Raw genomic sequence first — 8,870 nt, 5'->3', positions numbered from 1 at the left:
ATGTTAGATTCCAGGACACCCACTACAGATGGATTCAGTATGGCCGGCGGTTCAAATTCCGACAGCGGCATCCCGGCAGCAGTGAAAATCCTGATAGTATTAAAAAACTTTATTTGCAAAGAGCAAGAAAAGAGAAGACAAGTATGTCTTTGTGGGGGCACTCTTATAAATTGATTTGAAAATAGATATTTGAAATGATGGATTTCAGATAAAACTTAACATTTAATAAACTACTTCTTAAAAAGAATTCTCACTAAGGGCTCTATTTATTAACATTATTTTTACTAAAATAAAGTGAAAAAGGGTGTTTTCACACCCTTTTCACATTATTTTAGTATCACCTATAGTTATTACAGGGCAATTGGAGTAGAATTAGTAAAATTCTACTCCAACCCCTAAGTATCACTTATTTTTAGTAAAGCAGATCGCATTTCCCATAATTGTAATGGGAAATGTGATCCGACCAGAGATACTAAAAATAAATTGTAAAAAAATACCGGGGGGAAGCCCTGTGATAATAACGCCACCTGGAGGTGGCGTTATCCAGGGTCTCCCCCGGTTACCAGGCTCCCACTCTGCTCTAGCGGGGAGAGCAGAGGCGGGAGCCGGTACCAGTAATCAGCTATGTGGTCTAAACAGACCGCAAGCTGATTGCTGTAGAAAAAAAGAAAAAAAAAATTGAAAATTTTTTTTTTTTACTTACCTGACTCCAGGGACCGGTGATCGGGCCTCCGGTGATGGTTCCTCTCCGGTCAGCTGGTCTCCCATAGTGCCCTGCTGCCCGGTCATCAGGTGATCGGGCCCCAGTGCAGTATGGGAGATCACCTGATCGGGAAGCCCGGAGAAGATCACCGGAGGCCAGGAGGATGCAGGTAAGTGTAATGAAGGGAGGGGGGGGTCGCAGGGGTCCACGATCGCAGGGGGCGGGTCTTAGCATCGGTGGGGGGTAGCAGCGACGGTGGGTCAGCGCATGCGCGGGCTCTTAGTCGCGGTATTTTTGGAAAAAATACCGCGACTAGTGTGCGGATGGGATCCGCAGGGACAGAGCTTTATCGCAAGCTCTGTCCCTGCAAGGGATTTATAGTAAATCCCTGTGATATTGCCTGAATTCGCAATGCGAATTTACTCGGTAATATCACACTACAATCCGCATTCAATATGCAGATTGTAGTAAATAGAGCCCTAAGGGTGATAATGCACTTCAATTATATATACACAATTGGCAATTATCATCAAAAAATATTAGAAATACATGAAATATCAAAGATTTATATGTAACCAATCAAAAATCATATACATTAGTGCACATTTTCAATGTATACTTTCGGCAAAAATATCTCATGGGAAACCCTGAGGAAAGAAGCAATGAGTAATATAGAAATGAATACGTAATGATCTATATCCTACAGGGAAATACAACCACTCCAAAAAAAGTTCATGGCCGGAACATTGCAAATACTTAACCCTATTCTTCACCAACTTAGACAAAATTACTGTTGCTTTCAAAGCCTCCAGAACAGATTGGTTAAATGTGCCAGCCATGGGGAAATGACCAGAGGTCCATTCGTCATCTCACTTCACCCTGCAACAAACTTCACACTCTCATCTCCATACCTGTCTTTCATAACTGCATACATATATATAAGTACCCTTTATGTACTAAGTAAAACACTGTTAGATACTATAATTTGACTAACCTAAATTGACAAACCATCAGTTTGAATAGTGTAAAATTAATAGAGTTTAGTGTCACACATAAATCACAACAATACACATATTGGGTGCTTATATACAGTCAGGTATTGACAGAATTTTCATATTTTGTCCTCTATTCACCACCACAATGGCTTTGAAATGAAACAAACAAGATGTGATTTAACTGCAGACTTTCAGATTTAATTTGAGGGTAATTACATCCAAATCAGGTGAACGGTGTAGGAATTACAACGGTTTCAATATGTGCCTCCCACTTTTTAAGGGACCAAAAGTAATGGGACAAACTAAACAATCCTAAATCTAACTTTCACTTTTTAATACTTTGTTGCAAATCCTTTGCAGACAATTACAGCCTGAAGTCTGGAACGCATAGACATCACCAGACACTGGGTTTCATCCCTGGTGATGCTCTGCCAGGCCTCTACTGCAAATGTCTTCAGTTCCTGCTTGTTCTTGGGGCATTTTTCCTTCAGTTTTGTCTTCATCAAGTGAAGTGCATGCTCAATCGGATTCAGGTCAGGGGATTGACTTGGCCATTGCATAACATTACACTTTTTAGCCTTACAAAACTCTTTGGTTGCTTTTGCAGTATGCTTCGGGTCATTGTCCATCTGCACTGTGAAGCGCTGTCCAATGAGTTCTGAAGCATTTGACTGAATATGAGCATATAATATTGCCCGAAACACTTCAGAATTCATTCTGTTGCTTTTGTCAGCAGTCACATCATCAATAAATACAAGGGAACCAGTTCCATTGGCAGCCATACATGCCCACGCCATGACACTACCACCACCATGCTTCACTGATGAGGTGGTATGTTTTGGATCATGAGCAGTTCCTTTCCTTCTCTTCTCTTCCCATCACTCTGGTACAAGTTGATCTTTGTCTCATCTGTCAATAGGATGTTGTTCCAGAACTGTAATGGCTTTTTTAGATGTTGTTTGGCAAACTCTAATCAGGTCTTCCTGTTTTTGTGGCTCACCAATGGTTTGCATCTTGTGGTGAACCCTCTATATTCACTCTTGTGAAGTCTTCTCTTGATTGTTGACTTTGACACATATACATCTACCTCCTGGAGAGTGTTCTTGATTTGGCCAACTGTTGTGAAGGGGTTTTTCTTCACCAGGGAAATAATTATTTTGTCATCCACCACAGTTGTTGTCCGTGGTCTTCCGGGTCTTTTGGTGTTGCTGAGGTCTCCGGTGCGTTCTTTCTTTTTAAGAATGTTCCAAAGAGTTGATTTGGCCACACCTAATGTTTTTGCTATCTCTCTGATGGGTTTGTTTTGATTTTTCAGCCTAATGATGGCTTGCTTCACTGATAGTGACAGCTCTTTGGATTTCATATTGAGAGTTGATAGCAACTGATTCCAAATGCAAATGTCACACCTAGAATCAACTCCAGACCTTTTACCTGCTTAATTGATAATGAAATAATGAGGGAATAGTCCACACCTGTCCATGAAATAGCTTTTGAGTTGATAGTCCCATTACTTTTGGCCCCTTAAAAAGTGGGAGGCACATATTGAAACTGTTGTAATTCCTACAACGTTCACCCGATTTGGATGTAATTACCCTCAAATTAAATCTGAAAGTCTGCAGTTAAAGCACATCTTGTTTGTTTCATTTCAAAGCCATTGTGGTGGTGAATAGAGGCCAAAATATGAAAATTCTGTCAATGTCCCAATATTTATGGACCTGACTGTATATATTGAGTATACTCTGTGTTGAGTACATATGTGCAGCTTAAGAGACATCTAGGTGCGGCTCTCAGTTATCTTGTGGCTAATTTAAAAATTTCATTAATTGATTTAGGACTTTATCACATGTGCTGTACACTCATGTCATTGTCATTACCTTTATTTATTCTACTTACTATGAACTGTGTGCATCACTAGCAAGGTATGCTTTTGCATCCCTTCTTTTGAAAATTTACCAACAATGAATTGGACATTTCTGTTGTAAACAGTCCTACAATTTCTAACAAGTTTATACCATGTGCATAGGGCAGATCCCCAATTATTTTCAGTGATACCGAATAACCTACAGTCATATTTTACTGATTATGCCCAAACCCGTCTGATCTTGGAAGCGAAACAGTAAAAGCCTGGTTAGTACTGGTATGGGACACCGTCTAGGAAGACCAGGTACTGTAGGATAAAATAACTGCACTGTTTCAATGGGGCTAATAAGACGGCACATGGTGTGACTTGTATACCAATATCCGTGGTACTCTCCTATTTCATTAAAGTATACTCACTGATACCGTATTTTTTCGTGTGGTATGTAAATTGCAGAAATTGTCTATTTAATATTTTCGCCAATTAATTTTGTGACTATTGGTACCTTCTAATATCATTTTAATATACTTATTAAAGGTTAATTTTTAATTTAATATCTTTGAATTTTTCTTTTAAGTGTGCCCCAACAAACAGCCTTACTTTTCTCTTAGTTTTTCACTATATTCTGACTTAGGCTGTGGGAGCACCACCAACATGTATTTATGATGATGAATATCTAAAATTGCAATATGGTTGGTTACAATAATTGTTAATTCTTGGTTCTGTGCGGAATCTCTCCTTTTTCTCTTTTATGACTGTCCCAAAGTTATAAGGTTGGTTTAGGATTTAGTAACATAATGACATTTGGTACATAGGGAATTAATAAACAATATCGCAGACATTGTGGTAAGAGAGTTTCAAGCAATAAAATACTGAATTAAAATGTAGCACACATTACCTTAGAGCTGCTACTTTGGATATTGTGTCACATTACAAACAGTATATGAGTTAAAGTGTTGTACATACATCACAAATTCTTCTGATGCTGAATAAATAAACATGAAGGTGTGATTCCCGACAGCTGGTTCACCTGGTCGAACCCCAGTACCTAATTTGCATGGGTTGGAAATTGGTTAAGCAATGTTATGTACACATTGGGAAGATTAATATTTTTTGTCATGATAATGTTGTTGATTTTCTATATATTAGTGAAATGCTTCAAGAAGATTTTCCAATGTATTAAGAAGAAATCCGATGATGCAATCTATGAGAGATATGAACTTTCTTCAGAGATATGAACTGTTTTCGGAGTTATGACCCCTCAAATTTCATGAGGATGGAACTGATAATGCCGGAATATGTGACCGTACATATTCCTTCAGCAATTCACGAATATACTGTATGCATGCTTATGTCTTTCATTATTTTCATTGCAATTAAGAGTATATAGAAATGATTCAGAATATATATTAGCTGTAAGTTGCAGAGGACCGTCACATGTGTCGAATGGCCTCAGGCCTAGAGATGAGGTCTACCGTCTCTCTAAAGTAGGCAGGTGTGTGTCTGAAGCAACCATTATTATTATTTAATATTGTTTAATCTAAAGGTATAGGTGTTATTACGGAAATAGGTGTAAATTAGAACTGATGAAAACCATTTTTTCTCTAGCAAGACAGAATAATGGGTTAGTTTAATACGAACAGACTAGGAGACAGTAGGTCTCAGATCTGGCTAAACAAGGAGAGAGCTAATCAGGATAACCTTGGCCTATATGCGGTCACCAGTATTTTGAGAACATAGAAAGGAGATTATAGGTTTTGTTATGATTAAAACATATTATCAGTGAAATGTTTAGTGCGCATGAATATTGAATTAATTAATTAATATTTGCCATTTTAGAATATGTCAGTAGCAGAGAGGGAAAAAGTATAAAAGATTGATCAAATAGGGTAGGGGTCAGTCATTCGGGTTGAGCAGGAGAGATCGTAGGTCGAGAGAGTCCCGGGGTGCTGGGCTGTAAGTATAAACATGGCTGACTGTCACCTTGTGAGTCCATGCTAGGCATTGCAAATGATCATTTTGTCACTGCTGCTGAACTTATGTTTTTTTATGTTGTACATCTGTTTTGACAATAATACAATAATACATGTATAATTCATTTGCTTTTAAGTAAAACATTGTCATTTATTTTAGAGTTGGTATTGGTGTGAATTATTTCATTTCTAAGTAAGGTTTATAAATACTATCCAAAACACATCGCTTTATCAGTTCTTTGATATACAGTAAGGATCATACTGATAACCTTGATTTTTTTTATATTTTTATATCTTTTTTTATAAACATCTTTTAAGTCTCCTTTCCTGATACATCATCCTGTGTTCCCTTCATTAAGGTACTGGAGATATCCAGGCCATTTTATTATGGAATCTCCTTTAGACCCTTATGGAAATTTTTCTAGGTTCCTAATATAATATACCCCATATATGTACAAAATATGGGACAAGACAGATGTTGACTGATGAGCCCCATTTGTGGGTGGGGGAGGTGGTGCGGGACCATAGTACCCTCAGGACCATGGCTTCCTCCCAGCAGCAAACGTATTGGGTGTGCGCCATTTGAGAGAATATTGACAATACAGGTCTAAATTTATTGTGGATGAATCTAAATTTGGCACTCAAGGTGTCTGACTACCCTGTTAATATGTTTTTATAAAAAAAAATTTAAATCTCTATTTCTATTCTTATTAAGCTCTCAATTTTATTGTTCATTTTATAATGTACTTTTTTCCTTAGTTTTAGCTTAATTATTTTGTTAATAAAACATTTTCTTTACTATCATTAACTTCTAGATGTGCGATATGCATATTTCTTCTCTCCATGAAACTTTTTGTATATATGCACTAATATGTACTAATGAGACCAGAAGTTTTGTGATGACATATATTGTAATGTACATTTAAATAATATTTATATGTACTGTATGACATTTATATTAAGGCTAATAAGTCACATAGTATCTATTTGAGTGAATTATAGTGTGTCCGTTATGAGATAACAAATATATAGCTTAAAAAAATATCAGGCTCCTGTACCACGGACTGCATGTGAAGGTGCCTTAAAATGAGGCTTGAGAAGCCAGAAAAGAGGATGGAATGCATTGCGGCTATATGGTGCATGCACATGCGGCTCAACCTAAAATGAGGCTTGGTTGTGGCTCGTATTGCACATGCACAAACCTACAAATGATGTTATATAAACGCTGGACTGTAGTATACAGTACATATTATTTGAGGAAGCTGCTGAGAGTCGTGTAAGGCGGGGAAACGCATCTACACTCCAAAAAAGGCTGTACTATAGAATTATACCAGCACCCGAGAGTTATACGAAATGCTACCAAAATTATCTACCATTCTGTATATTGGGAGGAAGATAATACAAGCTATATCTACCAACTACCTAACAGGAAAAAACATCACCTGGCCAGGAATGTAAACAGAATGAGTAAATATGCAATATACAGTACCATCAAAACATCCACCAACTATGAAAGCACTGAGAATTGCTATTTAGTTTCTGACTTCATGCCATTAATGCAATGACTGCTTTACCTTACCCTTACCTGTGTTTGACTGGACCAATGCAACAAGAAAGATTACTAATATAGTGTGTAATTCACTAACATTTTTCTGTGTCTGGCTCATCAGTAATCAAATAAGAGATGCAGGAGGATAGATAGATAGATAGATAGATAGATAGATAGATAGATAGATAGATAGATAGATAGATAGATAGATGATAGATAGATAACCACCTGTCTAATATTGTATAGTCTCCCTCATGTCGCCAAAACAATTCTGATCCATCAAGGCATGGACTGCACAAGCCTCTGAAGGTGTCCTACGGTATGTGGCATCAAGGCGTTAGCAGGAGATCCATTAAGTCCTGTAAGTTGCAAGGTGGGGTCTCCATGACTCAGACTTGTTTTTCCAGCACATCCCACAGATGCTCGATTCACTTGAGATCTGGGAAATTTGAAGGCTGTCAATGTCTTAAACGCTTTGTCATGTTCCTCAAACTATTCCGGAACAATTTCTGCAGTGTAGCAGGGCCCATTAGCCTGCTGAAATAGGCCACTTCCATTAGGGAACTCTGTTACCATGAGGGGTCATGCTTGGTCTGCAACATTGTTTATGTAGGTGGTCATTGTCAAAGTAACATTCACATGAATGTCAGGACCCCAGGTTTACCAGCAGAACATTGCCTAGAGCATCATACTGCTTCCACCGGCTGGCCTTCTTCCCTTAGTGAATCCTAGTTCCTGGTTTCATCTCTTCACCAGATTATCAATGCACATGCACCTGGCCGTCCACATGATGTAAAAGAAAACATGATTTATCAGACTAGGCCACCTTATTCCATTGCTCCATGGTCCAGTGCTGGCACTCATGTACCCACTGTATTCACTTTTGGTGGGAAAGGGGTCAGCATGGGCACTCTGACCATCCTGCAGTTACGAAGCCCCATACGCAGCAAGCTGTGATGCACTGTGTGTTCTGACACCTTTTAATCATAGCTAGCATTAACTAATTCAGCAGTTTCAGCTACAGAATCTCATCTGTGGGATCGGACCAGACCAGATGGGCTAGACTTCACTCCCCACATGCTCATGAGCCTGTCACCGGTTCACAGGTTGCCCTTCATTGGACCACTTTTGCTAAGTACTAAACACTGCATACCAGGAACACTCCAGAAGACTTGTCATTTTGGAGATGCTATGACCCAGTAGTCTAGCCATCACAATTTCGCCTTGTCAAAGTTGCTCAGATCCACAGACTTGCCCATTTCTCCTGCTTCCAACACATCAACTGCTACTTACTATATCCCTGTCCTTATCAGGTATATATATATATATATATATATATATATATATATAGTGTGTGAGTTTTGGTTCCAGGAAGGCCTCTCTCCATTTCTCGTACTCTACCGGTAGCCTCTTTGAATAAATATTTTGCCCTCCTGTAGGGCACATTCTAGTTGTGTAGAATCCAAGGTGATACATATCCACCTGTAATGGTGGTGAGTAGGGAAGCCCCTCAAAGGAACCTGGAACCAAAACAGTTGAAATACAGTTCTTGTCCGGACAAGCTAAATTTCATGAGTACTTTTAAGACAGCATTAGGTTTCATCACAAAGAAAGTATTAGAACATTGGGCCTGATTCAGAGCCACTCGTAAGCGGCAGCTCGTTCGCTCCGAGCGATGTTTGCCCAACTGCGCATGCGTACGGATCGTTATACGCATGCGCGAACCAGTCAGTGCGGTCGAAATTCATGTGCTCGCAAAATAGCGAATGCCTGATAATTTGAGTGACAGAAT

At 38.8% G+C, this 8,870-nt stretch overlaps 1 pseudogene; it reads left to right on the top strand.

Moving 5' to 3' along the window:
• Positions 1–3,756: 3,756 nt before the first annotated feature.
• Positions 3,757–3,874, top strand: LOC148534278 (5S ribosomal RNA; annotated as a pseudogene).
• Positions 3,875–8,870: the final 4,996 nt, after the last annotated feature.

This window comes from Taudactylus pleione, unplaced genomic scaffold (assembly GCF_031769625.1).
Source record: "Taudactylus pleione unplaced genomic scaffold, aTauple2 ptg000069l, whole genome shotgun sequence".
Taxonomy (NCBI): Eukaryota; Metazoa; Chordata; class Amphibia; order Anura; family Myobatrachidae; genus Taudactylus; species Taudactylus pleione.
The sequence above is the reverse complement of the archived record's forward strand: the minus strand, read 5'-3'. Positions and strand labels throughout refer to the sequence as shown.